We start from the raw sequence: 17,869 nt of genomic DNA, 5'->3' as shown, positions 1-17,869 counted from the left end.
GTTGGGGAACAACCAGCTGATTTTGGTGTTCAATGCACCACAATATGGTAAATGCTGTATGGTTTTACCCCATTAGATTTAACAATGCTCCATTAACACGTCCGGTAATTATTGGACCTAGCAACTCATAGTTCCAGCCAGGAGCACCTTGTGCAGGTAAGAGCGGTGGGGCGGGCTCCACAGACAAGGGGAAATTAAATAAATGTTTAATTTTTCCTCGTCGTCATCTGTCGAGTCCCCCCCCGACCCCGCCCCACTGCTCCACCGCTCTTACCTGCACAAGCCGCTCCTGATTCCAACCGGCATTATGCGTGAGACTCAATTTAACGAGCAACTTTTAATCAGTCCTAAGTGTATACTCAGATCTGAGAAGTTATCACAGGAATTGGTCTATAGGTGCCTAATTGCTGCGGGAATACATTTATTGCTTGGTGTTCGACATGGAGTTTTTATCAGAATCACATCACTCATTCCTCATCACTCACTCTTCATCCTGCGATCCTTCCTCATCCCGCTCTGCATATATCTCATTCCTCATCCCTCTGGAGTTGAGGATGAGAAATAAGAATAGAGGGAGGAATGAGGGATGAAAGTTAAGGGAATGCGTGAGAGATAGGCCTAAGAAGTGAGACATAAAGAGGGAGTCATGGGCACAGAGGGATGAAGAGTGAGGGTTGATGATTTTTTGAAATTTGGCATGAGAAGTTAGAGATGAGGAGTGAGGAATGAGGGATGAAGAGTGGGATTGTTCAAGGAGAGATGAAGAATAATTGATGAAGAGCAATGCACAAGGTGTGAAGAATTAGGGATGAGGAATGAGGAGTGAATGATAAAAAGTGATTGATGACAAGTGAGGGATTACAATTGAGGGTTGAGGAAAGAAAAGTTGTGAATGAGTAATGAAAAGTGAGGAATGGTTATTGAGGATTCTAGGAAGAGGGCATGAAGAATGAGAACTGATCGATGAGGAGTGAAAAATTAGAAATAATGAGCAGGAATGAGGTAAGTGAGTTGTGGTAGGAGGGAGGACTAAGTGATGAGAAGCGAGGGAGAGTAGTGAAGGATGATTAATGGAGTGAGGAATGAGAAATGCATAGCGAGAAATGAAGACTGAGGGATTAGGTGTGAGGAATGAGGACTGGGAATATGGTTGTCTTAAGTGGAATGAGGATGTCCTAAAATCGCTAATGTACATAATGCAGTGCCAGAATGTAAGCTCATAGCTATGCGCCAGTGGAGCGAGGAACATATACAGACGTGACAACAACTCAAGGTCTTATGCAATGAGAATTGGCCAGAAGCTGATCATTATTCAAAACAATAAGAACCAACAAAAAACAGTCTGCCTTTAGAGACTCTCACCACAATATAAGACATTGGAAAATGAAACTACACAGCAGTAATAGGTCACATCATTACAGGATGTGCGGAGGAAAAGCATAAGAAGAGGATGGATTACAGTGCAATGTGGATGTCTATTTATTAGAACTGTAAATACTGTGGGAGGAATCATCTAATCAATTGAATGAAAATTGCACTATCCATCACTGGCACTGTAAAAAACTATTGAATAAATGACTTAAACCTTTGATCTTCAAGAATCGCCCCATAGGCATTTGTGAGGATAGACAAAGAAACAATATCTGCAGGAGCAGTATGAGGGCTTGCCATTTCACTTTCCCCTGTGATGAATTAAAAATACATTTATATTTCTTGTTTATTGCATTTCTGTGAAAGGGAATCATAGGTGTAGATTGGTTGGCTGGGAAGTATGAAGGTATTTTGCAAACGTAAATCTATATTGGAACTTTCGTCTGAGACTGATACAAAACTACTAACTGTGATGAAACTCCAAACGTTGAAGTAAAAATGAGGTGTGACCTTGAAATATGGTAACAAACAATTATAATTTGCTGAAATGCATTTCTTTTAACTTGTATATCCTGCTTCTGTCTAGAGGTCTGGCAGTGTTAAAAGGAGAATTGCCATTTGAAACAAACAAATGACATACCATCAAGATCCTAATAATACAGTGTGCACTGTCTCCCAAAACGTATGGCCTGGACAAGATAGGTTTAATTGTGGTGAGCAAGTGTTTGTTTACATCTCATGCAGCAGATTTCTTTAATTGTAGGTGCTTCTAATTTTGTAAGTTATAGCACTGAGACCTGGATAAAGAAGTCACAATAGAACACACCCCTGCATTGAAAAAGGAAGAACTCAGGCCTTGTGGTAACTCAATTTTCAATGAAATTACCAAACAGTATCCCCACATCTTACCATTTTCATAGTTGCTACACATTTTGAAACTGCAACTGCCCTTGAATTAATATTGTAAGGTATACAGTTAGTACAAATCTTAAAATGTAGGTTGCTTCTTAGAGGAGTGCCATCTCACATTCGGCCAGTTGATGAACTTCACTCTGAATGAGTGATCAGAGATCGCGAGATACCTTGGCATACATTGATCATTTCATTCCTCCAGCTTCGTCTCATCAGGCGTGCCAGAAGCAACGTAGATTTCGCATTCGAGACATCAAGGAGACATCTCACATGCTCCAGTGCGAAGGGTCAGATGCTGCAGAAAAGAATTAGCAGAGATAAAAGGGAGTTTTCCTCTTCATGAGTTGTTTTAGTCTGCCACCTCAGAACCATAGTGCCACGAGAGTTGTTATACACTTAGCAGCATACAGCAGGGCAAGGCTGTCTCACAATGTCAGCCAATGGGAAGATGTATTCCAGTCCATGATTTATTGGCCCACCATGCCCTGCTAGACAGACCAGCCATATGCAAATAAATTGTGTTCCTTCTCCAATAGGAACAGTCCATCCTGAACTGCAGGCCAAATGGTAATGGAAAAATTAGATGTCATGTAATGGTACCCTGTAGGGAAGATGGTAGACATATAGCATTATTCTCTGTCCCCTTGCGATATGAGTGGAAATGAATCCTTCATTGGTCAGATTCTAGTGAAAGAGAAGGAAAAGACTTGGGGCCTTAATTTGTCTTTGGCGGTCTCGGAGCGGGGCCGCCACGCCGCCATCCGGCTCTGAGGCTGGCAGAGCCAAAATAGACAGCCAACCAGAGTACGACTATTAAAGTCTCTAGCGGGCGGTTCTATGGCAGGCCCACGGCAGTGCCTTTGAAATAGGCACAGCAATGGGAGCATTAAAGGCAGTTCCTGCAGGGCATGGATCCTAAAGACCATGCCCTGCAGGAACTGGGGTGCATGCATACGGGGGGGCACAACATGTGCCCCCCTGTTTGCACTCCATGGCGCAGAGGGAACAGGGGGTCCTGTAGGGCCCCCTTTGATTCCTCATCGCCACAGTTTTCATGGCGGGCTCACTGCCATAAAAACTGTGGTGGTGAGGAAACTAGTAATATGCTTGGCGGTGCTGCAGCGGCACCACCTGCATATTGCTAGCCACACACTGATCCCTGGCGGCAGCAGTGGTTCTGTGGCAGTCCAACTGCCATAATCAGAATATGGCAGGTGGACTGCCAGTCTGGCGGTCCACTGACTGCCACCACGACTATGGTGGTCCAATGGACTGCCATAGTCATAATAAGTCCCTTGGCAAGCTAAACATAAGTTTTTACAACAGCCAAACAAAGCTAACTACATGCAGCGGTAAGCTACATGCTCTCTAATTGGGACATCAATCAAGTCTGCTAGGAGTTGCAACCCAAACCCACAGAAGGGCCTTTGTTACCCTTATCAACACCCTTGAAGTTATAGCTCAGTCAGAAAAGGTTACTAAGCGCTACATTTTCTTTCAGCACTTTCCCCCACCTGTTCGTCCCCTAGTCTCACCAGATAAACTTATTGTCTTTGGTGGAGCTCAGAATGCTCAGAAATGGTGTGGTGATTTTTATATACAAAGGGGGTGATTAGGATGGCGGCACCCTAGCGGCACCCTAGCAATACGGGACCGCCCACCAGCCATGCGGCGATCCCGCCACCCCAATTATCATCTGTCATTTTAACTGTGCGCAATGGTAAAATGCCATGTTGTGCGTTGCCATGCACAACGTGGCAGGCACCGCGCGGTGCCTGCCACCTTGTGCATGACAATGTAGGGGGGCACCATAGGTATCCCCCAAGTGCTGCCCACCACCGGGGGCCTGCAACGGGCCCCCAAAGCAAGTCCCCACCAGCCTTTTCATGGTGGCATTGCAGCCATTGAAAGGCCTTTAAAACCCAGCATCATAATATGGATCACCATATATGTGCCCCAGATCCGCCCGGCCGGCAATCGTAACGGCCGGCAATCTGGCAGTGGGTAAATCAGGTTTCAATGGCGATCCGCCTACCATCATAATCAGCCCCATAGAAGACTTTTCTCAATAAATTCCCTTTTACTCACTAGGAATGATCGATTCCACAGAACATGCCAGATTTACTCAGCATCAATACAGTATACCATGTGCCCAGAGGAATCAGAAAAGCATTTTATGAAACTTAAAAAACATAAACACTTCTGACTCCAATCCATGTGTCAGACACAAATTGGATATGGCTAAACATAGTCAGAAAACATTTCATTGAAGCATACTCCTAATTTCAAGGCCCCTCAAAACAAACAAAAGAAATGGAGGACCACATGCTAGAATTTCCCTAGGATAACATTCACAACCAAGAGTGACAGGGGATACTAAATTATTTCACTTTACCTGTTTTACCCTTCTACTTCTACTTTGATATCCATAGTTTATACAGTCAAGCACCTCAAGCCACCCAGCTAACATTTTCTTTTTACAGTTGCTGTTTTCCTTTATTAGGTAGTATGAAACAATGATGAGTGCAAAAATCTCGTGACAAAACAATGATAACCAAAATATCAACTTTCTTAAGTCTCTATTCGAACAACAAAAATATTGATTACAAAATACCATTATTTTATGATCAGAAACCTAAAAATATAAATAACAGATAACAAATATATAGAATATCAAAATACCAATAATACAATGGCAACAGGGCAGAAATGTGTCAACATGATATCATAAGTAAAGCATAAAAACACATTAATTAGTGTCTTCCATATATGGTAATGCCTAAAAAAAACACTTTACTGGAACATTAGACAATCAAATTCAAAGGCAAAATGGTATACAAACAAGGATGGTGGGGATTTCCTCTCGAAGATACAGGACATTGACTGGAAAGGTTAATTTCTCATGATTACAATGGACTCCATGTCATTGTACACTTGTACTGATCACCAATTTGAAGTAAGGGCATGTGAGCATTTTCTGAAACTAGATCGGTGTGTTTTTATGAACACAATAGAATGCTCATCCGCATGATTGAATTTTGCGTAAGGGAAATTTGTTTTGTACATGATGAAGTTTTCTATCGTCAAAAGATTGGGACTGCTATGGGCACCTACTTCGACCCCAGCTTCGCGAATCTCTGATGGGTTGGTGAAAGGATCAGGTGGCTTGGGGGAGGATTATCAAGGGTATACCCAACATATTTTAATCTGGAACAAAAGTTCCTTTTGGTGAATTTCAAACCAGTTAACTACGCACAAGTAACGCTCAATGGAACACTTTTATGAAAAGCTTATGAAAGCATGTGGATGATGCCTATTTGTTAAAGGCTATAGTAGCCTATTACAGATTACAGGGTTTTAGCTCCATGCGCTCTTAACACTCATTTTTACGACTCTATAACAGGTAGAGGCAAACTTTCAGAAAAGTGTCCCATTGAGCGTTTCTTGTGCCTAGTTAACTGGTTTGAAATGCTCTAAAGGGAACCTTCGATCTGTAAACGTACTATTGTGTTCAGTGCAAATTCCCCTTTTATTCAATTAAAGGGGTATATGCAATGGGATTTACACTTTCTGTTGGGTATTATGATTTATGTGAGAGCACTGTTGGATGAAGAAAAGTCAATTTACTATTTTAATGACAGCAAGAGTCCCTTCAGATTAGATTTCGGCTACAATAACCTTACATAATGTGATCAAGACTGTGACTGGTGGAAATACGTTGTGTTTCCCTGCACCTGGCAATTAATCTGCTATCAGAAGTGACTCCATTGATTTTGGCTCATCTTTTCCCACTGGAGTGAGTGTTGGGAGTGTGAAGTAATATATATATACACACATACAATCACAAAAACGTGTTTCAGCAAGAACTAAACAAAGTTGATAGAGGCCTTCTTTCTGAAATGTGATATTGTATATATATTTATATTTATTCATGGTTACTTTAGGGCATGATTTATAGTTCCTTGAGATAACTACAACTGGTGAATTTCAGTGGTTTTGCTAATTTAAAATGTCAAGGTTTAACTGACATTTTCACCTCACTATAACGCCCCTTTAATCTTTATTTGTCATCGAATATATATATATACATATGTAACCATGAATAAATATAAATATATATATACAATATCACATTTCGGGAATAATGCCTCTCTAAAATGTATTTAGTTCTTGCTGAAACACCTTATAATGATTGTATGAATAAACAACATTGCTAATAACAGCCACTCTGCAAAATAGATCGCATAAAATTCCTACAAAACATCCTTAAAAAATCATGGGAACCCCTCCAAGGCCTGGAAAATATACTTACAAAATAAACCCTCCAGGAAAACTATTTTCTTTGTATAATAAAATAATGCAAATTGGATCAAAAAACATGTTTTTAGTGGACAACATTACCTATAAAACAAACATGCATTCTCACATATATAAAAAAAAATTCTCACAGTGAAAATCACAATAATATTAAAAAGTTTACATAACATAAGTATAGGAGTGTAACTAAAAAGCAATAACTTAAAAAATTACTATACAAACACTAGGCTATACTGACTTAGCTAACTACAACAATTTCCTACTAGCCTACCCACTTTAACAAACACTCTATTAACAAATGATACCCTGATTTGCAACCTAGCTGACTTACTGCTATCAGTTAAATATCACACACAATGCCTTTAATTGAAATGCAAAGTCACATCCCCAGCTCCGTCATCCATGTTGACCAACACTGCATACTGAAGACAAAAGCTAACTAGAAATATAGTTAGGTTAACAAAAAATGGAGGCAAAATTAAACAACTGTTATAAATTATATATTTTTTTATTACCTTGTTAAACATTAATATGTTAATATATTATTAAATTCTGCTTAATAAATCACTAAATAAATTATTAGCAGTGTTTGTTAATGTTTCAACAGCACAATTAGGTTATTATGAGTATTTTCCAGGTTAACTGGTAAGAAAAGATATTTAGGTGCCGATTCCGATCCCTTAAAAAAACATTCCGTACGACTCGTATCCATATTTTTTTCCGTACGAATCGTACAAGTCACGTCCGACCCGTGAAGTACGATTCGTACGGGAAAAAGTACATACGGATCGGCCCGATCCGTACGGATCGCAGCGGGATAACTTGTACGAGACGTACCCAGACACTTTTCTGTACGATTCGTAAAAACACAGTCCGAGCGTACAAGTACGATCCGGATCGGCTATCCGATGCACGAATCGTACGGAAAACGTCCCGTACACGGGGAATGACTCTACCCGCTACGAAGCGAAGTTTGTATGACTCGTAGCCCGGGAAAAGTTGTTCGCAGGGTACGAGTCGTACAGGCCCCCCCACCCCACCCGCGTCTGTACGCACCGTACCCCCCGTATGTACGCACCGTACCCCCCACCTGTATGTATGCACCGTACCCCCCATATGTACGCACCATACCCCCACACCCCTGTGTGTACGCACTGTGCCCCCCCGTATGTACGCACCGTACACCCCACCCCCGTATGTATGCACCGTACCCCCCCGTACGTACGCACCGTACCCCCACCGCGTATGCGCTGGGGGTACGGTGCGTACATACGGGGGTGGGGGGTACGGTGCATACATACAGGGGTGGGGGGTACGGTGCATACAGACGTGGGTGGGGTGGGGGGCCCTGTATGACTCGTACACCTGGGGACTCAGCTTTTATGGCTGTTATTGGCTCACGTAAAAAAAGAGCCGTACGGAGTGCCGTAGGGACGAATCGTACTTGCTGGGCCGTAAAAAGCTGCTTACATACGTACGGACGTCGCGTACAGGCTGTTCCGGATTGGATTTGTAGTTTTTTTTTACCCGTACGGTCTTTTGTACAATTCGTACAGAAATAGGCTTTCTGTACGAATTGTACTTCCTGGGTTGTACGGACAGTTTACCCGGTACGCTCCGTATGTCGATTCGTTGGGCCTTTTTACAGGATCGGAATTGGCACCTTAATGTTTTTTAAATGTATATATTTTTACTTCAATTATTAAAACTATTTTGCAAAAAATAAGTTATAAATGGTTTCACTGATTTTAATATTTTTATTAGGAATAATTTAATAGATGTAAATTACATGGACATGAAAATATGTAAATATGTTTATTAAAATGTACCAAATGTATCATATTTGTATTATATGCACATAAATACATTTTGTCAAAAATGTAAATTTAAAATATTAATTTTGTTAGAAATAATTGAATATTTTATTTGCATACAGGTTAATCCTAACTATTTTAAATATTTTAACTATAGCAATGTGTTCATATTGATTATTTACACAAAATAAAATGAATGACAAAACACTAACTTGATTTTAAAAGGTTATGAGTGCACTTACACTTAGGGCTTGATTACGAGTTTGGTGATCACGAGACCGCCTAATCCGAGGTGGCATTCCGACCGCTGTGACCTCGGTGGTCTGACCACCGTATTATGAGATTGTAGGATTGCAGTTTGAAAGACCGCCGGTGAACCACTGACACTGCCGGCCAACTCCAACCACGGCCGCAGAATGGCCCAATGAGGCTGTCAGAGCCTCAGACTGCCAGTGAAACTGCCAGCCCAATTATGAATTGTTTTACAGCCGGCGTGACTGTGGTGGTCCAACCACCACATCTGAGACCTCTACACATCTTCTGCCATCATGGAGCCAATCAGACATGTCCTGCCACTGCTGTATCTGCTCGATCTCGTTCAAAACCCATTCCGTCAAGGAGAAAATCAGCGATAAGTTATACAACTACCAGTTTCAATAGACTCCTCATCAAAACATTGCCCTGCCATGGGCCAGACAAGGGAGTTGAGGTCCCTAGGTAATTTACACGTTTACAGGGACCCTATCTGGCATTGTTTCATAAGAATAATCAAAATACATCTTTAGGATGCCCTTCTAGGCCAAAACACTGGTACTGCACAGTCATTCTATACACAAATGGACATGTGTTTGCAAATTATATTCAGTAATAGTGATGTGTGCCTTATTGTGTGCTCCACAACAGCCGCTCCTCATCAATATCACACTTATAACGTCTGTCACACACATCTTTTGCCCTTTTTAACTTTCCTGCCATGGTCCAACTGATCTTCACATATCATGCAAATTACCATTTCTCAAGTGTTGGTAAAGTTATATTGAAGTGACTATAACTACCACGAGGCCCTGTCATTGCAACTCTACCAAGATGCTAGGTTCCTTTTGCCCCTTCTCACTAGTCTGTCATGTCACTACTGATCTTGACATATCATACAGCCAAATTACATCAGCTGTGTAGTTTTTAAATCCATCCAATGGTCACTGTTGTGGGCTCGTACCGTGGACATCTACCATATGTTAACTGCAGCTGGAAGACTGCTTGTACGATTGTTTAATAGTAATGCACTCAGTGGGTAGACCGCAGACCTGACGGCATCAGTGGATGCAACAGCACCATTGCATACGTCCGCGGTCCCGGCGGGAAGGGCACCATTGTCCGCGTTGCAGACAGCAAAACTACAGAGGGCGGTAGACCATCAGTGAGGCAGCGTCGTAGAGGCCATAATCAACAAAGAATGTACCTGCTAATATTAAACATCGACATTAAAAAAATTAATTTTAAAGCAGGGATGCACAGTGTTTAAGGTGCACCCCTGCGTTTCCCCTAGCGCTGGCACTAAAAATGCTACCTAGTGCCAGTGTAAGCCCCCTTGGGCCATGTTGCAATGGTGCCTGCGCTGCAGAGGCAATTGTTTATATGCAGGTAGGGGCACCTTCCTGCACATAAACAATCTTTACAGGCAATTTGCTGTTTTTATGTGTTCTGCAGAATGCAGCACACATGAAAAGAGCAAAATACGAGGAGAAATAAAGCATTTCTCCTTGTATTGCATGTTTAAGATCAGGCATTTCCCGGTCTTATTTTTGGCGCTGCCCCATACCTAGTAAATATGGTGCAGTATCAAAAAGCAATGGGTGTTGCGGCGGAATGCCCACAGCAATGACCATTGCCTGCCCCTTTGTGGCAGAAAGCTGCTGCGGTAAGAGCCATATTTTCAGGGTGGCGTTAACAGTTTGTAAGTCTGCCCCTAAATATTTTAACCCAACCCATACCTATTAGTTAAACTATTTCCTTTGGGTTCTGCACAAGCCTATTGTAGCTCCAGATGCTGAGCCATTAGGAAACCTAATTTTGGGAGGTTCAGATTTAGGATCCAATTCGGATCTCACTAGGAAAGCCCTCCATAAGACTCGTATCTGGAGGGCTTTCTGAGCGAAACGTGCTCCGGGAGTCTGAACGAGTGAGTACGATACAGCCGTATGCTTACCGACTCGGTTCGCTCGGTCTCCCATTGAACTCTATGGGAGCCTGCGTACAGACGTGTACACAGGTTCCCATTACAAAAAGGGGTGGGTGGAGAAAAGGGTACAACCTGTTGTGGCGGAATGCCCACAGCAATGACCATTGCCTGCCCCTTTGTGGCAGAAAGCTGCTGCGGTAAGAGCCATATTTTCAGGGTGGCGTTAACGGTTTGTAAGTCTGCCCCTAAATATTTAAACCCAACCCATACCTATGAGTTAAACTATTTCCTTTGGGTTCTGCACAAGCCTATTGTAGCTCCAGATGCTGAGCCATTAGGAAACCTAATTTTGGGAGGTTCAGATTTAGGGTCCGATTCGGATCTCACTAGGAAAGCCCTCCATCAGACTCGTATCTGGAGGGCTTTCTGAGCGAAACGTGCTCCGGGAGTCTGAACGAGTGAGTACGATACAGCCGTATGCTTACCGACTCGGTTCGCTCGGTCTCCCATTGAACTCTATGGGAGCCTGCGTACAGATGCGTACACAGGTTATCATTACAAAAAGGGGTGGGTGGGGAAAAGGGTACAACCTGTGGTGGGAACCCATTGGTTTCCACCACACTGTGCATGCCGGGATCAGGGGGACCCATAGGCACACCTCTGTGACAAATTTGGAGGGCCCCAGGTGAAGGGGGGCATGCTACAGCCCCCCGAAGTATGATTCCAACAGAGGTTTTGTCTTACTGAGACCTAGGCAATGCGGCTGTCTGAATCGTGTATCGTACTTGCTTGGTCGGAATTTGGCTCCATTGCGTGGCATGATTCGGCTACGAACAAGTCGTACAGACAGGTTCGGGTCCCGGAAACGATTCGGTCGATGCTGACGCGATCTTCGCATCGGTCTTGGTCGTTCAGACCTGTGTACGATTCGGTCGGAAACATGGCTACGAATCGAATCCTGGAAAGCCAAATCCGATTCGGAGGGCTTTCGAACGACATCGGAATCGGGCCCTTAGTATTCTAACTCTAACCCAGAAAGCACAGGGAAAGTGTTTGACCATTTGGTAAAGGCTTTAATGTTGAGGAGTGCAGATTTACTACTCTCACTCCAGCTCAATTACCACTGGGGAAGGTGTTTGATTTTGGGGAGTTCAGATTTGCTATTCTAACTCTAACCCAACTACCATGTGGGAAAGTGTTTTATTTTTGAGAGTGTAGATTTACTATTCTAAATCCAAACCACTCACCAGTGAAAAACGTTTTAGTCTTGGGAACTGGTTTATTTCGAGTAATGCAGAATTACTAATTTAATGCCAACACAACTACCATTTTAGAATGTGTTTGATACTGGAGGGGGGAAGATTGACCAATTTAACTTGAACCCAGCTGACATCAAGGACAGTTGTATATTTTGGGGAGGTGGAGTTTCACTATTCTAACTTCAAACCATCCATCAATGGGAAAATGTATAATTTTGAGGGGTGCATGTTTACTATGCTACTTTCAAAACAGCTACCAATGGGGAAAGTTTTTAAATTTGGGGAATACAGATTTACTACATTCACTCCAATCAAGCTAATATCGGGCAAAGGGTTGAATTTTTTAGAGTGTATATTTAGTATGTTAAGCCCACCTTTAGACCCATTGTAAAAATATTTTAATCTAAAATAAAAAAATATTAGTCCTTCAAATAACGGAATCTAACATTTTTGCTGCTAATTTAAAACTATTTTTCTCCTTTACACATAAACTTAATTCATTCAATTTAAATAAAACAGAGAAATAAATATAGAACAATTGCAAATTAATTGTTAATTCATAATATTTAATACTTCTTTGAGTGAAAATTTTCACACCCACTTTTGATGAATAGGAAATAGATAGAATTACATTTTGTTTAAAAATCAATAAATGCTGAAATAATATATTAAATAAAATTAATAAATAACTGCCAATATCTCTCCCCCAATAAATGAAAAAGATATTTTATCAATACCTAAAATATCCATGAAATGCACCGCTATACCTATAATAAAAATAATACATTTAGAACATTTCTAATAATATACAAAATACTAGTATTATATTAACAATTACAAAAATGAAAAACAAACATAATACTAATATTATGCAGATAGATTCGTAAAAATAGGTATGAAGATATTTCATATATTTAAAGGTTTTGCTAACATATACAATTATGGGGCCGATTCCGATCTGGGTCGGAAAGCACTTCGACCGAGCCGGATCCGGGGTGTTTTTCGACCGAGCCGGACCCCTACAGTCCGACCGAGTGAGTACGATGCGCACGTATGCTGTCGGACTCGGTTCAGTCGGACTCCCATAGAAGTCAATGGGAGCCAGGTGTACGATGCGTACATGCGCTCCCATTGACTGAATGGGTACGTCTCGAACAAGTGCGCCCCCTACAGTGGGTACGCATCGGTGTCATCCGCACCATACATGCCTGTGTTGGGGAGACCCATAGGTCTCCCCCTGTGTGCGAGCCGTAGGGCTGCGGGTGTCAGGGGAGCCGATGCAGACCCCCGAAGTCCGACTCCGGGAGCTTTTGCGAGCCGGACACTCTGGCTCGAACAGGCTGTCCGACGCGTGCATCGTACTGGCTCGGTTGTAAATCACATCCATTGCACGCCACGGTTAGCTTCCGACCGAGACGTACGGAGTGGTTCGGACCTGGAAACGACTTGGTCAGTGAATCTCACGTAGCTCGCATCGTACTTGCTCGCTCGTACAGCTGTACGAGTCGGCCAGAAACCACGCGTACGGCTCGTAGTTTTTCCGGCCGGATCGCGTTCGGTGCCCTTACGACCCGGTTTGGAACCGGCCCCTAAATCTTAATTTAATTGAAACATTTCCTAAGCTCTTTCCCTATAAACTCAAAAACCAATAAATAAATAATGAAAATGAACAATTTATTAAACATATTTATCAAATGCATAAACCAAATATGTCATTGTTAAAAAGATAATGAAATACATTTATCATTAGTTTCATATTTCAATATTTTTAAAATGTCCAACCTGTTTCCTCATCAAACTCAACAGCTCATGTTAAATCCAAAAACTTTAAAATTATCTTATTTGCCTAATTTAATAAGCAAATAGTCAATTAATAATGAATTAGTTATATCAGCAACTACTTTTCATTTAAAACCATGTTTACCCTATTCCCCTAACAAACTTAACCTGCAACCCAACAATAAAAAATAGTACACAAAGTATTAAAAAATAATGTGTTTTATTTAATAGATATTTTGTCACTTACAAATTAACACTTAAAAAATTAAATTATTTCTAAAAAGTGTAATAAATACATAAACAAGGAAAAAAATATATATATATTATTAAATAAAATGCAATAAAAGATCTAAAAACAAAATACAAAAATAAAGTAATAAAAATGGCAATATTTATGATATTAAATTCAACAAATATGTAGAATAAATATATAAAAACAATATTCTTTCCTTTGCAATTATACCCAACATTGTTCTGGACACTATGGTATTTTAGCAACAATATTATTGTATTATATTATAATATTATCTTGAGTCAAAATTAAGGTGTAACATCTCTTTCGGGTATGAGGTAAGAGATAGTTAAAGATATATTTTTAGAGCTGATCATAAATTCACACTCTGTGCTTAACTGTATATCTATTCTAAGAGGTGACTAGAGAAAAGGTCCATAATTCAGCCAATCTGTGTATTGGGGGAATATGTGAAGGATAGGTGTTACTAGTTTTTGTTGTTGGTTTGATTCTCTTTCAAGAACAGATAAATATTTTCTTTGTCTTGATGTATTCCCTCAATTGAAGCTATGCCAATTGATATTAATCGGGGGGGAGGTGTGCATTGTCTGATTTCCTATCTACTTATTGGTGGAAATACAAACTATTCTGGATGCTAGGAAGGATACTTTAGATAAAATCATGCCACGATTTTGAATTGCAAGATGAAATATCTAAGCTATTCTCCCTTTAAAAACCTGACAGTTATTTTCTTGTAAGGTAGACGTTCTGACATTTGCAGCACTATTGACCTGTAATAATTTAATACAAACAAGGGTGCCGATTCCGATCCGTTAAAAATATTCCACGTACGAATCGTATCCAGATTTTTTTTACATACGAATCGTACAAGTCCCGTACAAACTGGCAAGTACGATTCGTATGTAAAAAAATCCATACGAATCGCATTGGGAAAATTCCCCGACACGTCCTCGGGTCGGAAAAAGTGTCCGACACTTCCCCGGACAGTTTTACGTACGAATCGGGAAACTGAAGTCAGAGCGCGTAAGTACGATCCGTCCCGTCCGTCCGAATGCACAACCGTATGGAAAAAACACCGTACGGTACAAACTCCCATAGCAACCATGGAGACATCCAAACATGTGCCCGCATATGCGCTGTACCACCAGCCCACCCCCGTAGGTACGCGCCATACCTACGGGGTGGGGGTCCGCACCGTACCTACGGGAGTGGGGGTACGCTCCGTACCTACGGGGGTGGGGGTCCGCACCGTACCTACGGGGGTGGGGGTCCGCACCGTACCTACGGGGGTGGGGGTCCGCACCGTACCTACAGGGGTGGGCTGGGGGTACGGCACGTACATGGGGGGGTGGGCTGGGGGTACGGCGCGTACCTACGGGGTGGGCTGGGGGTATGGCGCGTACATGGGGGGTGGGCTGGGGGTACAGCGCGTACCTAAGGGGGTGGGCTGGGGGTACACTCCAGACATACGGGAGGGCTGGGGGTACGGTGCGGATGTGTAGGGATGGGGGTATGGTGCTTACCGGGCCCCCTTTTCGTCGTGCATCGCGGCGTACTTAGCTTTTCCGGCACTTTTTGGGTCCCGTAAAAATTTTGCCGTGCGAAGTGCTGTGGGTACGAATCGTACTTGCTGATCCGTAAAACGCTGCCTGACTCCGTGCGAATGTCGCGTACACGGTGTCCCGGATCCGATTTGTATGTATTTTTTTTCCAGTTGGTGTTTTTTACGATTCGTACGGAAATGGTGTTTCCATACGAATCGTACTTGCATGTTTGTAAGGTATTTTTCCCGGGTACGAGTCGGACGAAGAAAACGCTCCGTCCGACGATTCGTACCCGGTTTTTCCAGGATCGGAATCGGCCCCCAAGTAGTTATGTCTCTCACCTCTTAGATTGTGGTACATATGTGTTAAAGGTGCTGTGAGAGTGGTGTTACACCTGTTATCTTTCCTTGGAGGACCCATATACCACCCAGATGGGAAGAAGATAGCCTGTAACACTGCTCCTAATTCTCCCTCATCATAACAGTTTGGCATGCTGAGCACAGTCTAGGAGCAGTGGGTGCAGTCCTCACCTAACATTGCTCACAATTCCTGAATCACTCCCACTTTAGGGGTGACAGAGGACCTCTGAGTACAGATGGCAGGTATCAGCCCTCTTATAGCACTGTTCCCAATTCCTCACCCTCTAATTGTCAAATGGAATGACATTAAACAGGGGTCAAACGGCCTTAAACTGTTGATATTGTACTCTAGCAAGGTTCCTAGCATTTTTGGGTGCGCCCTATGTTTTTCTAGCTCCATTAACCATCACACCAGAGCCTGGGGGCAAATTGACACAGAACAAACACTGCTAATACTATCATACCTCTGAAGATTCCAAGATAGTGGAGTACTTTACAACAAAATATATTTTGATTCAGTTACTTCTATGGGCCCGATTCCGATCTCGGTCGGAGGGGCTCCTGATGGCATCTGTCAGGAGCGACTCTGTCTTGTACGCGCAATTTCTGGACAACTCCTACCGCTTTACGAGCGAGCATCTACGATACGAGGATAGACTCGTGCTCCGACCGACCCGAACCCGTCAGCATCGCCGTCTGGTTGACTCCAACTTCATCAATGCGCAATGGGTTCGATTTCCGAGTGACCAAGTACGATGCGCATGTCGAGCAGCCGGATCGTCTCAGACCCTCCGACTCAAAAAAACTCCAGGAAGTGGACTACGGGGATCCGTAGCGGGCCCCCCTTCACCCAGAGCCTTACGACTCTACCACTGGGGGGGCACATGCATGCAGAGTGCGGGTGGGACCGAGGCATCCCCGCAACAGGGGGCGCCCTTCTCAGAGACGTGCGTTATTTGTCTTTTGGAGCCTATGTGCGCAACATACACCAGGCTCCCATAGACTTCAATGGGGCTCTGACCGACTTGAGTCAGTCAGCGCTGCAGCACAATGTACTCTGTCGCCCGGAGCCCAGGAGCACAAGTCGCTCTGAAAGCTCTACGGGTGCGAGTCGGCCGTAGGGCTTTCCTAGCGAGATCAGAATCGGGCCCTAAGTGTAATAATTTACTAAAGCATACATTTTCTCTTTATTCCACTGAGAAGAAATTTGAGAGAAAAAGTAGACTTTTTTTTATCTGTAGGCTTATTGAAACCTTCCACAAACTGTGAAATGAACACCGAGATGATGATCAAAATATCAAGGAAGTCCACACCATGGTTTTCATGTCATATGAATTTCATGGAGGAATAACATAAATTGGACCAAATTAAGAATTCCAGTAGTATAGAAATTGAGAGATGTGAAGGTGTAAGTGAAATAACTATCCCCAATTCAATGAATGGAGCTGAATAATTATAAAATATTAAATGAACAAGTTTGTAATTCCTTGGGTACATGTTATGGATATTCAAATATTCAATGGCAAGAGGTGAACTGTAAAAAAGGGTTGAGTCATAATTATTTGCCCAAATTACACTAAGCGAGTGAAACAATTAATCCTGACCTCCTTCAAGTGTGTTCAGGTGTTTTTACCCTCACATTAAATAACTTTTTTAAGTGTGTCAACTAGCATATTTCACAGTGCTATTTTTATATTTTTACATGTATTTTCAACTAAAGATGTGTGGGTTTTGAAGAAGCACTTGTGAAATATTTTAATGTTCTTCAGGGCATCCAGAACAAACCAGACCATACCCTCAGTGTTGTGGTGGGTAATGTGTGTGATCCTTCACCAGAAAAACTTGAAAATATGTTGATAAACTGTATAGGAGGCTGGCTTAGTATATGGTACATACTTATTCAAATGATGAACCTTGCACTAATCCAGGCAACCCTCATGGTGATTTTCGTGGTCTTTGACAACCATAGAAAGCTTTCAAAGTGGTAGCTGTGGAGAGCAGCCATCAGGCTTATCTTGAAGGAGTGTTAAGCAGCTTGTTTTACCAGGTTAACCTTAGGATGTAGGTTACATTAAAGAGAAC

This window comes from Triturus cristatus, chromosome 4_2 (genome assembly GCF_964204655.1).
Source record: "Triturus cristatus chromosome 4_2, aTriCri1.1, whole genome shotgun sequence".
In the NCBI taxonomy this organism is placed as follows: domain Eukaryota; kingdom Metazoa; phylum Chordata; class Amphibia; order Caudata; family Salamandridae; genus Triturus; species Triturus cristatus.
The sequence above is the reverse complement of the archived record's forward strand: the minus strand, read 5'-3'. Positions refer to the sequence as shown.